The following is a 12,762-nucleotide window of genomic DNA, read 5'->3' as shown; positions in this document are numbered from 1 at the left end:
CTGCGTAGTAAGAATGCTTTCAGATATAAAAGGGTTAACAGTTTATTTTTTTGTCAATTAACAAAAATTAATGAAGGAAAAAGCGATGTAACTCCCATCAATATTCGGTGTGACCTTTGCCCTTTGCCTTCCATCAGTTCTTCTCAGTACTTGCAGACAGTTTTTGGCAGAACTGGGCAGGGATCTTGTTCCTGCCGCCATCTTGGAGAACTAAGCACAGATCTTCTGTGGATGTAGGCTTGCTCCAATCCGTCTCTCTATTCATGTCATCCCAGACAGACTGGATGATCTCGTGCACAGTACAAATTTGGTTATGGTCATATGAACATATCCTAAATGTGTTGGGAGGCACTAGGGTGGTATCAGCACTGAGAGGTTGGCATGCCCATGGTTGGCATGCCTGTATGTCCGCCCTTGCACCCCGGATGCTGATCAGATCATCGCCACGTTATACACTAGCTGAGCTCTGGTCATATACTATGTGTACGCTGGGATAAACATTTGATTGATGTCACGGACAAGGCCCAGGTCACGTTATCACACGGATTTATCAAGCTGCTGAGATAAATGTTATTCGGAGCGGCCTATTAATCCCCATTTGTCGTCACTTTGATAAGTAAGTTCACGGGCACAGCGGGTTTTCTAGAGACGCTTGAAGTGTTTGCGGCCTATTCATCAGCCTGGTGACATCACACTGAGCCCGCTATTCATGGAATGGATAGATTTCATAAGCCGTCGCCGCGTTTCTAATATGTATGTTATACTGCGGCGCGGAGACATGAATACTGGCAATTATATAATAAATAATGCAATGCAATAATTCTTCGCTCGCAGCCGTTCCTGGTGACTCCATTGTGTGCCTGTCTAATATTACATTCTCATTTACATTACAGCAAGTACTGACTCTGTCGTAGTCAATAATACAGAACATGCATTACTGTGTATCAGATGGCGGGTCCCCCTGTTGGTAATTGATGGGGGGGTGTCTCTCAATTAGGAGACCCCGCTGTTTGCTCCGGTCTTTTCAGTAAGGCTCTATTCACATGAACAAGTTTTTCAATGACGATGATCGCATTAAAATCAATTCATTTTAATTTGGATGGGCTTTTTACTGTTTGATCAAATAGATATGACCAAGAACCTCTAATTTATATGTTGTCAGGGTCTGGGGTTGCTAGGTGGGGGGGCTGAGACACACAAGTCCAGTTTCTTTTAGTCCAAAACAAAGGTAGAGTTTATTTTCACTCAAAACGGTAGTGCAGCAACAAAAGGAAACAATACAAAAATAAATCCCTGCCCGGTTAGGCACTAACTAAACATAGAATAGGTTACCTCACCTAGAATAACAGAAATCCAAGAGCCAGTTGAGTCATTCAGGACACAGCTCCAAGAATATGACCTCTCTGTTTGCTCTCCAGCCAAGCTCTGCCAAAGTGTTGCTGCTGCAGCTGACTTCTTAAGCCTCCTTGACGAGGAGACTCTCTGCAGCTGAGTCGCTGCTGGAATATCCCCAATGTGTGGACTGGAGGGGGGTGGAATGACAGGTCCCACTAACAACCTACCTGCCATTCCTAAAAATCCAGCCCAGTACTGAGCATTTACCAATATGCTCAGTAGTCGAAAGTTGTCTGCTGAGAACAAACATTCCTGGAGTTTTCTCATCTCACCCACCTGAGTAGTCTGGGCGACATGTACACCCCCTCCCTTATATGACCAGCCATCGGCTTACAATATGTGTAGTCTATAGACCATATTAGATTATCTATATGTGCCACGAATAGCAATAAAGACCTTTCCATCCCTGTTCTCTATATGTCCCGGTGCTGAGTGCAGAGGAGGCTGCATTTTTCGCACCTGTAATCTTGCCACACTACCTTGCACCTGTTCACATTGGGATGTACTGTCTGAATTTTTTCAGTGGCAAAGCAGGACTGGCTAAATTTTTGGAGATGATGAATTTCCTTATGTTCTCAGAGGAGAGAAGATGATGTCAGAGGCGTCTTGCAGCAGCTTAAACACTTACATGCTTAACCAGGCCAGGTGTGTATGTCTATAGGGGGGTCAGGAGGAATAGCTGATGATCATACTATTCAAGTATATTACAAACTGAATGGTGCAGGTTATACTCTCATTTGGATTTGTCACCTCCCTATAGACACCGCCATGTATCTGAGCTGTAGATTTCCAGATGTATTAACCCCTTCACACTAGTAATAAATGACCTGCTTATGTAATAGATGGAAATTACTGCTGCACGATCTCCGAGATGTGATGAAATGAAAGTCTGAGTAAGGACCTGATATGATGTTTCTGCGCAGTCCCATCTGTGATCTGGGGAAGTGAATGAGTGTGCCGCTGACCTGTCAAAAACAAGATGACACATTGAATTAATCTCCCTTCCACTTGGCAAACTGAAAATAAAATTGGTTCCTTCTGTGTCAGGCTATAGGAGCGCGGCAGAGGTAATTACGTTTCTACAGATCCTCGACAGTCCCTGGAATCGGAGTGGTCTGAGATGAGTGCATTGTGTATAGAGGACAACTAATACAGAGATTTACCATAGGAGCTCCATTTAAAGAGTATCCTTTAATAGGCGCCGCTTCACAGATTCCAGCGCAGTTAGAATTTTTTCTCTAGCCCCCACCATTCCTGAGCAATCAGTGATGTTAGTTGCAGCCCCAATTTGGTAATTAGGCTTTCACCTGTCAAGTGGGAGGCTCTAGGCTGGAGAAGATAGACAGAGACCGCCCACTTGACAGGAGAAAACCTAATTGTGTTCAAACTAACAGCACTGCTTGCTCAGGAACTGTGGGGGATAGACAAAAAAATTTCAACTGCATTGGAGGGGAGTCTATTGAATTGGATTTGGTAGAGGTGCTGAAAGGGTCCTCTTTAAAGGGATCCTATCATTCAATCACATTTATTTCTAACCCGTCAGAAAAGCCTTAAGAAAGGCTATTCTTCTAGCTTTCGTTGTCTTCTCCGCGCCGCCGTTCGCTTGAAATTCCGTTTTTTGTCGGTATGTAAGTGAGTTCATTCGCAGCACTGGGGGCGGGCCCCAGCACTCAAACTGCACTGGGGGCATACCGAATGCTGCCAGAGAACTCTCCAGCGCCGCCTCCATCTTCTTCTGGAACGGGATCTTCACCGCGTCTTCTTTCGGTGCTGGCTTCTAACTTCTAGGCCTCAGGCCTAGGGCAAAGCCGACTGCGCATGCTCAGGGCCACAAGAAAAATTGCCGCTTACTTACCTCTCCACGATCCGGGCAGGCTTCAGGCCTAGTCGTCTGACGTCTTATGACCCCGGCCTGCGTCCCGGGTCATGTGACGTCTGACGTCATTGAAGATGGACTACAGCGGAGGCCAACCGGAGAGGACTGCAGCAGAGCCAGGAGATAGGTGAGTAACAGTGTTTTTTTTTATTTTTTATTCCCCCTGGGTCGATTATTATACTCTGAGGTCTGAAAAGACCCCAGAGTATAATAATTGTTTATGGGTGTCCACACTGGGCATAATACTGTGTGCAGGGGCCACTAAGGGGGATAATACTGTGTGCAGTGGCCACTAAGGGGGATAATACTGTGTGCAGGGGCCACTAAGCGGGATAATACTGTGTGCAGGAGCCACTATGGGGTATAATACTGTGTGCAGGGGCCACTATGGGGCATAATAGAGCGCGCAGGAATGCGTAGGAGGGGGTCGGTCGAGGTCTTCAGTGTCGGTTGGGGGGGCCCCATGTCAAAAGTTTGCCAGGGGGCCCCACGATTCCTAGTTACGCCACTGCCCTTTAAGATATGTTATTAATACTGGACTGGTGGGGTCCAACACTTGGCCAAACCAGTGGTCAGCACAGTGTACATAGTAGGAAGCAGACACCTCAAATCCCAGCCATAGAACTTCTGATGCCCCTACTGACAACCCCAGACCTAATGAAGTTCTCCACGACTGTCTACTATTATATATGTACAAGCAGTAATGTGGTATTATATAAATATATCATGTGCTTTATATGCCGTAATGTACTACCGTATAAATATCTCACCTTACACTATATACAGTAATATTTCCCTAATGGACCAAGATGAAAGGTTTTTTTTTTTTTTTAATAAATACATTTTATTTAATAAATGTCACCAATATATATAAAATCTATACATATTACTAAGTGCCAGCCATCCTTGCAATGTCCCAAAGAAAAAATCTCACTGGTAGACTTAACTCTACTTACACCCTGGGCTTCCTTGTCTGGTCTGGGGTCTGAAATTGAGGAGGTAGGAGGTTGTTTGGTCTGGGGTTGGTAAATAGGGGGGTCTGGTCTGGGTCTCTATATGGGACGGTCTACATGCAGGGATCAGTCTGAGCAGACTGCAACTCCTGAGGAAGGGACTACCTAGAATTTTTAATAACAGTATATTAGTAAGTTGCTTGCAGATCCTTTTCAAGAGGTTTTCAGGCTAAAAAATATTGCTGAGCTATATCGTGATCATTATCAGATCGGTGGAAGTCCGGCACCTAACACCCTCACTGATCAGCTGATATAAAGAGAATGGAGCAGGAAGCAGACAGCTCCATTCTCTGCGTAGTGGCCAGAACAGGTACTGCAGATTAGATCCCATTCACTTGAATAGGAACCAATTGCCACTACACTGATCTGCAGTACCTGATCTGGCCACTACACAGAGAACGGAGCCATCTGCTTCCTGCTCTATTCTCTGCTGAAAACAGCTAACCGAGGTGGAGGTGTCAGGGGTTGGACCCCACTGCTCTGATAAATAGGTAAATAGGGGGGTCTGGTCTGGGGTCTCTATATGGGAGGGTCTACATGCAGGGATCAGTCTGAGCAGACTGCAACTCCTGAGGAAGGGACTGCCTAGAATTTTTAACAACAGTATATTAGTAAGTTGCTTGCAGATCCTTTTCAAGAGGTTTTCAGGCTAAAAAATATTGCTGAGCTATATCGTGATCATTATCAGATCGGTGGAAGTCCAGCATCTAACACCCTCACTGATCAGCTGATATACAGAGAATGGAGCAGGAAGCAGACAGCTCCGTTCTCTGCATAGTGGCCAGAACAGGTACTGCAGATTAGATCCCATTCACTTGAATAGGAACCAATTGCCATTACACTGATCTGCAGTACCTGATCTGGCCACTACACAGAGAACGGAGCTGTCTGCTTCCTGCTCTATTCTGTGTTGAGAACAGCTAACTGATGGAGGTGTCAGGGGTTAGCGCTGATATTAATGACCTATCCTTAAGACACATTACCAATATTTTGCACTGTAAATGGTCAGGTGTCTTCTGCAGGCACCAGTAATGTATGCAGCATCATAGACACGTGCCTATGCTGATTCCTAGATTCCCAAGAACCTTACTATAGACATAGATTTCTGGTATAATAGGCTTCTGACAATCCAGATCGAGTCAGTCCATTGCAGAGAAAGCCGCGCTCCTGAGCATTGACTATACCGTGAACCGCCTGCTTAGATAAGTCACGACAGCTGCGTCTGAAAATGTAAAAATAAATCAAATAATAGCAGGAATCCATTCATGTAAATGACTAGTGTAGTAAAGTAATTGCCCCCGCTCATCTATTGTGCTGGGATAGGCCGGGGGATGACGGGAGTCAATTTCTACTGTTTTTCAAGGGAAAAGCAAACAAAAAAAACACAAGAGGTTCACACAAAGGCAAAGTAAGTGCTAGAAAATGGGGTGTAATAAGACGTCCCGCCGCTTTAATTAAAGGTCTACTCCGAGTCCCCTTGTAGTGCTTTTTCTAAGGATAAGCATATTGTAGCTACATGGTTTCATAGGGTTGTGTTCAGATTTGCTAAGAAGATGGATAGCTGGACACCTGCAGTCGGTGCACCCGGGCATGACTGGCCCACCAGAGTACCAGAGGATCCTCCAGTGGGCCGCAGCTCTAACACAATAGGGTCCAGGAGAAGAAACCCAAATTTTTTCCAGGGGTTGTTGAAGAGTGGGCCCGTCATATTCATTGGTCACATGGCTTGTTTGCAGCTCAGTACCATTCAAGTGATTGGGGCTGAGCTGCAATACCAGTCACGACCACTATACAGACTACAGCGCTCTGCATGGTTTTCAGTGAAGAGGCTGCAGTACTGCTCAGAGTGCCCCGACCTCTACAGACAGCTGATGAAGCAGGGGTGCCGGCTGTCAGACACTCACCCATCTCATGACAACCTATCTTTAGCATGGGTGATCAATATCATTATCCTGGAAACCCTGTTAAGGGTTCAAAGTAAGAAATGACACCGCATGCGTGGCACCCTGGGGGTCTACGTCAGTGCTGTCATCAAGGGTGTTGACAGCAATACTGACAAATGGGCATTCTTTAGGACACCAGTGCATAATCTTCAAGATTGATGACATCATGATAGGTAATCTCAGTGACATTGCCAGACATCCCCTTTAAAGTCTCAGAACAGATGCTGAAAACATCAACAGTGGGGAGATGAAGGGAGATGACATCACAAGAGTCCTCAATATAAATAGAATGGTAATGCCTGTAGTCTCGGGAATAGTCCAGGACTGAGATGTGTTGTTACCTTAAATTGGCTTAAAACATAGTGTATGACACTGTCAGGGCTCCTAGTAACCTATCTATAATACATAGTGTATGGCACTGTCAGGGCTCCTAGGAACCTATCTATAAAACATAGTGTAGAACACTGTCAGGGCTCCTAGGAACCTATCTATAAAACATAGTGTATGACACTGTCAGGGCTCCTAGGAACCTATCTATAATACATAGTGTATAACACTGTCAGGACTCCTAGGAACCTATCTATAATACATAGTGTATAACACTGTCAGGGCTCCTAGGAACCTATCTATAAAACATAGTGTAGAACACTGTCAGGGCTCCTAGGAATCTATCTATAAAACATAGTGTAGAACACTGTCAGGGCTCCTAGGAACCTATCTATAAAACATAGTGTATGACACTGTCAGGGCTCCTAGGAACCTATCTATAATACATAGTGTATGGCACTGTCAGGGCTCCTAGGAACCTATCTATAAAACATAGTGTAGAACACTGTCAGGGCTCCTAGGAACCTATCTATAAAACATAGTGTATGACACTGTCAGGGCTCCTAGGAACCTATCTATAATACATAGTGTATAACACTGTCAGGACTCCTAGGAACCTATCTATAATACATAGTGTATAACACTGTCAGGGCTCCTAGGAACCTATCTATAAAACATAGTGTAGAACACTGTCAGGGCTCCTAGGAATCTATCTATAAAACATAGTGTAGAACACTGTCAGGGCTCCTAGGAACCTATCTATAATACATAGTGTAGAACACTGTCAGGGCTCCTAGGAACCTATCTATAATACATAGTGTATGACGCTGTCAGGACTCCTAGGAACCTATCTATAATACATAGTGTATAACACTGTCAGGGCTCCTAGGAACCTATCTATAAAACATAGTGTAGAACACTGTCAGGGCTCCTAGGAACCTATCTATAATACATAGTGTATAACACTGTCAGGACTCCTAGGAACCTATCTATAATACATAGTGTATGACGCTGTCAGGACTCCTAGGAACCTATCTATAATACATAGTGTAGAACACTGTCAGGGCTCCTAGGAACCTATCTATAAAACATAGTGTAGAACACTGTCAGGGCTCCTAGGAACCTATCTATAATACATAGTGTATGACGCTGTCAGGACTCCTAGGAACCTATCTATAATACATAGTGTATAACACTGTCAGGCCTCCTGGGAACCTATCTATAAAACATAGTGTATGACGCTGTCAGGACTCCTAGGAACCTATCTATAAAACATAGTGTATGACACTGTCAGGGCTCCTAGGAACCTATCTATAAAACATAGTGTATGACACTGTCAGGGCTCCTAGGAACCTATCTATAAAACATAGTGTAGAACACTGTCAGGGCTCCTAGGAACCTATCTATAATACATAATGTATGACACTGTCAGGGGCTCCTAGGAACCTATCTATAAAACATAGTGTATAACACTGTCAGGACTCCTAGGAACCTATCTATAAAACATAGTGTATAACACTGTCAGGGCTCCTAGGAACCTATCTATGGGGGCACTCGTCCACATTAGGGAGAGTGTTCGCCTACATAGGCAGTACGGAGACTTATAAGTCATTCCTGCTCCGCTAGGGATTATGGGTAAAAAATATGCAAATCTAATCTCCTGGATGGAATTAGGAGAACAGAGTGGACTCTGTACACCACCCTATAGAGGGCGGCATCCTTAACATCATGAACGACTCAGTTATAAAGTCTTTTAATCATAATGTGGATTTAATTGCTAAATCAGTATTTCTGTCCCAAAAGGAACAGATTCCCAACTATGGACAGCGCTGTTTCGGCCTATTGGGCCATCCTCAGCGCTGTCCATAGTTGGGAATCTGTTCCTTTTGGGACAGAAATACTGATTTAGCAATTAAATCCACATTATAATTAAAAGACTTTATAACTGAGTCGTTCATGATGTTAAGGATGCCGCCCTCTATAGGGTGGTGTACAGAGTGCACTCTGTTCTCCTAATTCCATCCAGGAGATTAGATTTGCATATTTTTTACCCAGGAACCTATCTATAATACATAGTGTATAACACTGTCAGGACTCCTAGGAACCTATCTATAAAACATAGTGTATGACGCTGTCAGGACTCCTAGGAACCTATCTATAATACATAGTGTATTACACTGTCAGGGCTCCTAGGAACCTATCTATAAAACAGTGTATAACACTGTCAGGGCTCCTAGGAACCTATCTATAAAACATAGTGTATAACACTGTCAGGGCTCCTAGGAACCTATCTATAAAGCATAGTGTATGACACTGTCAGGGCTCCTAGGAACCTATCTATAAAGCATAGTGTATGACACTGTCAGGACTCCTAGGAACCTATCTATAAAACATAATGTATGACACTGTGAGGGCTCCTAGGAACCTATCTATAATACATAGTGTATGACACTGTCAGGGCTCCTAGGAACCTATCTATAATACATAGTGTTGGACACTGTCAGGGCTCCTAGGAACCTATCTATAATACATAGTGTATGACACTGTCAGGGCCCCTAGGAACCTATCTATAATACATAGTGTAGATCACTGTCAGGGCTCCTAGGAACCTATCTATATAACATAGTGTAGAACACTGTCAGGGCTCCTAGGAACCTATCTATAAAACATAATGTATGACACTGTCAGGGCTCCTAGGAACCTATCTATAATACATAGTGTATGACACTGTCAGGGCTCCTAGGAACCTATCTATAATACATAGTGTTGGACACTGTCAGGACTCCTAGGAACCTATCTATAAAACATAATGTATGACACTGTCAGGGCCCCTAGGAACCTATCTATAATACATAGTGTAGATCACTGTCAGGGCTCCTAGGAACCTATCTATATAACATAGTGTATGACACTGTCAGGGCTCCTAGGAACCTATCTATAAAACATAGTGTAGAACACTGTCAGGGCTCCTAGGAACCTATCTATAAAATATAGTGTATGACACTGTCAGGGCTCCTAGGAACCTATCTATAAAACATAGTGTAGAACACTGTCAGGGCTCCTAGGAACCTATCTATAATACATAGTGTATAACACTGTCAGGGCTCCTAGGAACCTATCTATAAAACATAGTGTAGAACACTGTCAGGGCTCCTAGGAACCTATCTATAATACACAGTGTAGAACACTGTCAGAAAATACTTCCGCCTGGCACCTCAGTATATTATATAAGGTACTATTGCTATTTAAAGGTACCTCCACTATAGATTATTACAGCAGCCATGTTTTAGACGTTCTCCTGTAGTGGGTCAGTGCAGATCGAGCATGAAGCTTATTTTTTTTCTGCATTTCGTCCTAATTAAAATGAATGGCAGTCAGATTTCAGGCGGGTAATGGAGCTGATTTTAAGGTGGAACCTTCCTTAAGTTCAGCCATGTGATGTACCTTAGGGCTGTGTTCTGCCTTGTTTTCAATGGGAAGTAGAATCAAGTTCCTCTTCATTTTCTGACATCTGACTAGGCCATAACACACAAACACAAAGATCTGGCAAAACCAGATGGTTGTAGACACTCAACATACCAAAGTCAGATAATAGTATAAAAATATACCTTTATTTATCAGATACAAACAAATACATAGATATAAATAACATACTGGACAAATGCACAAAAAAGGCAACAATACACTGAAATGATCCTATAGTAGAAAAGCTAATAAATACAGTGATCAGCTAAATCTGATTATATACCCAGAAAGTATTAATAGATATAATAATGCCCTTCTTCTTTTTTCCTATACATAAAGTCGGACACTGACCAATAGTGTGTTATCAGGAGAAAAGAAATAGTTGCACATACCTACAACATATCGTTATTATAAAGGCAGAGCACAAATACCATAAACATATGAACGGCATATATAGAGAATATCAGATAAAGAGCTTAAATCTTACCCATAGCAAGTAACTATAGTAGAAACAAGGATCTTAGAGTGTAAGTCGCCCACCCGACGCGCGTTTCGGCATGCTACAAAGCCTTCTTCCGGGGGTGGAGTTTGTGTGAGACATAGGTGGTCTAAATATACCCCATAATGGCGGACCCAGCCAATAAAAGTATCCCAATCTAAGCGCATGATGTATACGGGGATGCTGGTAGGTCCGTTCTAATAATGTGCGCACACGAGTGCACATGCTCCTGCGGGCTGGCTGTGGCTGCATGGAGTGGATGGAAGTGAGGCTTGGTTTCCTACCACGCCTCGCTTTCGGTCCGTGTCCACGTGACCGCACCAAGCATTGTGCAGTGGGCATGTGCCGAATTCGTTGTCACATGATGAACCGGACCCTCCCTCTTCTTTTCCCTTTGCTATGTGCCGTCATGATTCTGGGTATGTTGATACATCCCCGTATACATCATGTGCTTAGATTGGGATACTTTTATTGGTTGGGTCCGCCATTATGGGGTATATTTAGACCACCTATGTCTCACACAAACTCCACCCCCGGAAGAAGGCTTTGTAGCATGCCGAAACGCGCGTCGGGTGGGCGACTTACACTCTAAGATCCTTGTTTCTACTATAGTTACTTGCTATGGGTAAGATTTAAGCTCTTTATCTGATATTCTCTATATATGCCGTTCATATGTTTATGGTATTTGTGCTCTGCCTTTATAATAACGATATGTTGTAGGTATGTGCAACTATTTCTTTTCTCCTGATAACACACTATTGGTCAGTGTCCGACGTTATGTATAGGAAAAAAGAAGAAGGGCATTATTATATCTATTAATACTTTCTGGGTATATAATCAGATTTAGCTGATCACTGTATTTATTAGCTTTTCCACTATATGATCATTTCAGTGTATTGTTGCCTTTTTTGTGCATTTGTCCAGTATGTTATTTATATCTATGTATTTGTTTGTATCTGATAAATAAAGGTATATTTTTATACTATTATCTGACTTTGGTATGTTGAGTGTCTACAACCATCTGGTTTTGCCAGGTCTTTGTGTTTGTGTAGTTATATATATGGTTGAAGACATGCTTTTCTTGAAGGGCTTTACAATGGAGGGTAATACGATTTAATCATAATGGACTATACCTACCCCTCCGCTTTACGTGCTATATTTTTGGTATATTTAGGCCATAACACAGCCTGATAAGATCTGTATGGGGACGATGATCTTTAAAACATTTGCCTTTTTACATAAGGAGATTTTTGGCTAGTAGGAAAGATGTGATCATCCTTGAAATGAGTGTTTGCACAGGAGTCGCAGCCAAACTTACGGCCTCCACCTATCCTGTATGAGGGTACCTAGCAGCATCTCAAGGCTTAACTTGCCAAGACTTGAGCTTTAGATCACTGACAGCGGGCACAAGTGCTTTGCTTGCATCAGTTTTTTGATGCTTCTTGCTGGGTCACGGTGGTTGTCACCCAGCTTTCCCAGAACCAGATACGACGATAACTCATGGCCTGTATATAGGGGAACATGCCCTTTCTAGGATCTTTGACTATCTGGTGACTTGCCTTCATGATTGTTGGGTGATGTGAAGACGTAATCCTGAGACCATAGTCCCACGACGAGTATATAATCTGTGGGAATATACACCCAGGCTGAGATTATAGGCTGCTGCCTTTGAGGTATTTGTATTAACATATAAATGAGACATGGCCAGATCTGTAGTCATTGGGATGAACACCCCGATAGGCGCCGTATCCGAGCGGCTGGACCGCCATGCACTATTTTCTCATTAAAGTCTTGAAGAAGTCTCCAATGTTTACTTCCAGGAAATAATTATCTCTTTCTAGGAATTCCTCATGGCCAGCGGCGGGAGCCGTCACTTTTCTTCCCTCATATGTATTAAAACAGTCATTTATCATTACTTTGATGTTCTTGAATCGGGAGATGAGAGGAAACGGCACCAAGTTCTTAGTATCAGTAATGTCCCACCCTACAATACTCGGAGGACAAGTAAGACAAACACATCGCTGCCCACTCCCCTTTATTATGCACCCCATATAACACAATGGTTCATAGTACTAGTGCTAAGGCTCCATGCACACGTCCGATGAAACTAGAGCAGGTCCTGTCCTCCTCCATGTCATCACATTAGAAGCCCCCATAGAGGTAAGTGCAGCATAGACTGACATCTGCTGCAGAATTGACCCCTATGGGGGCTAAGCATCAGGTTATAGAGAGTAGTAATAGTGC

The sequence above is a fragment of the Leptodactylus fuscus genome, chromosome 3, assembly GCF_031893055.1.
Source record: "Leptodactylus fuscus isolate aLepFus1 chromosome 3, aLepFus1.hap2, whole genome shotgun sequence".
Lineage (NCBI taxonomy): Eukaryota > Metazoa > Chordata > Amphibia > Anura > Leptodactylidae > Leptodactylus > Leptodactylus fuscus.
This window is presented reverse-complemented; position numbering follows the sequence as displayed.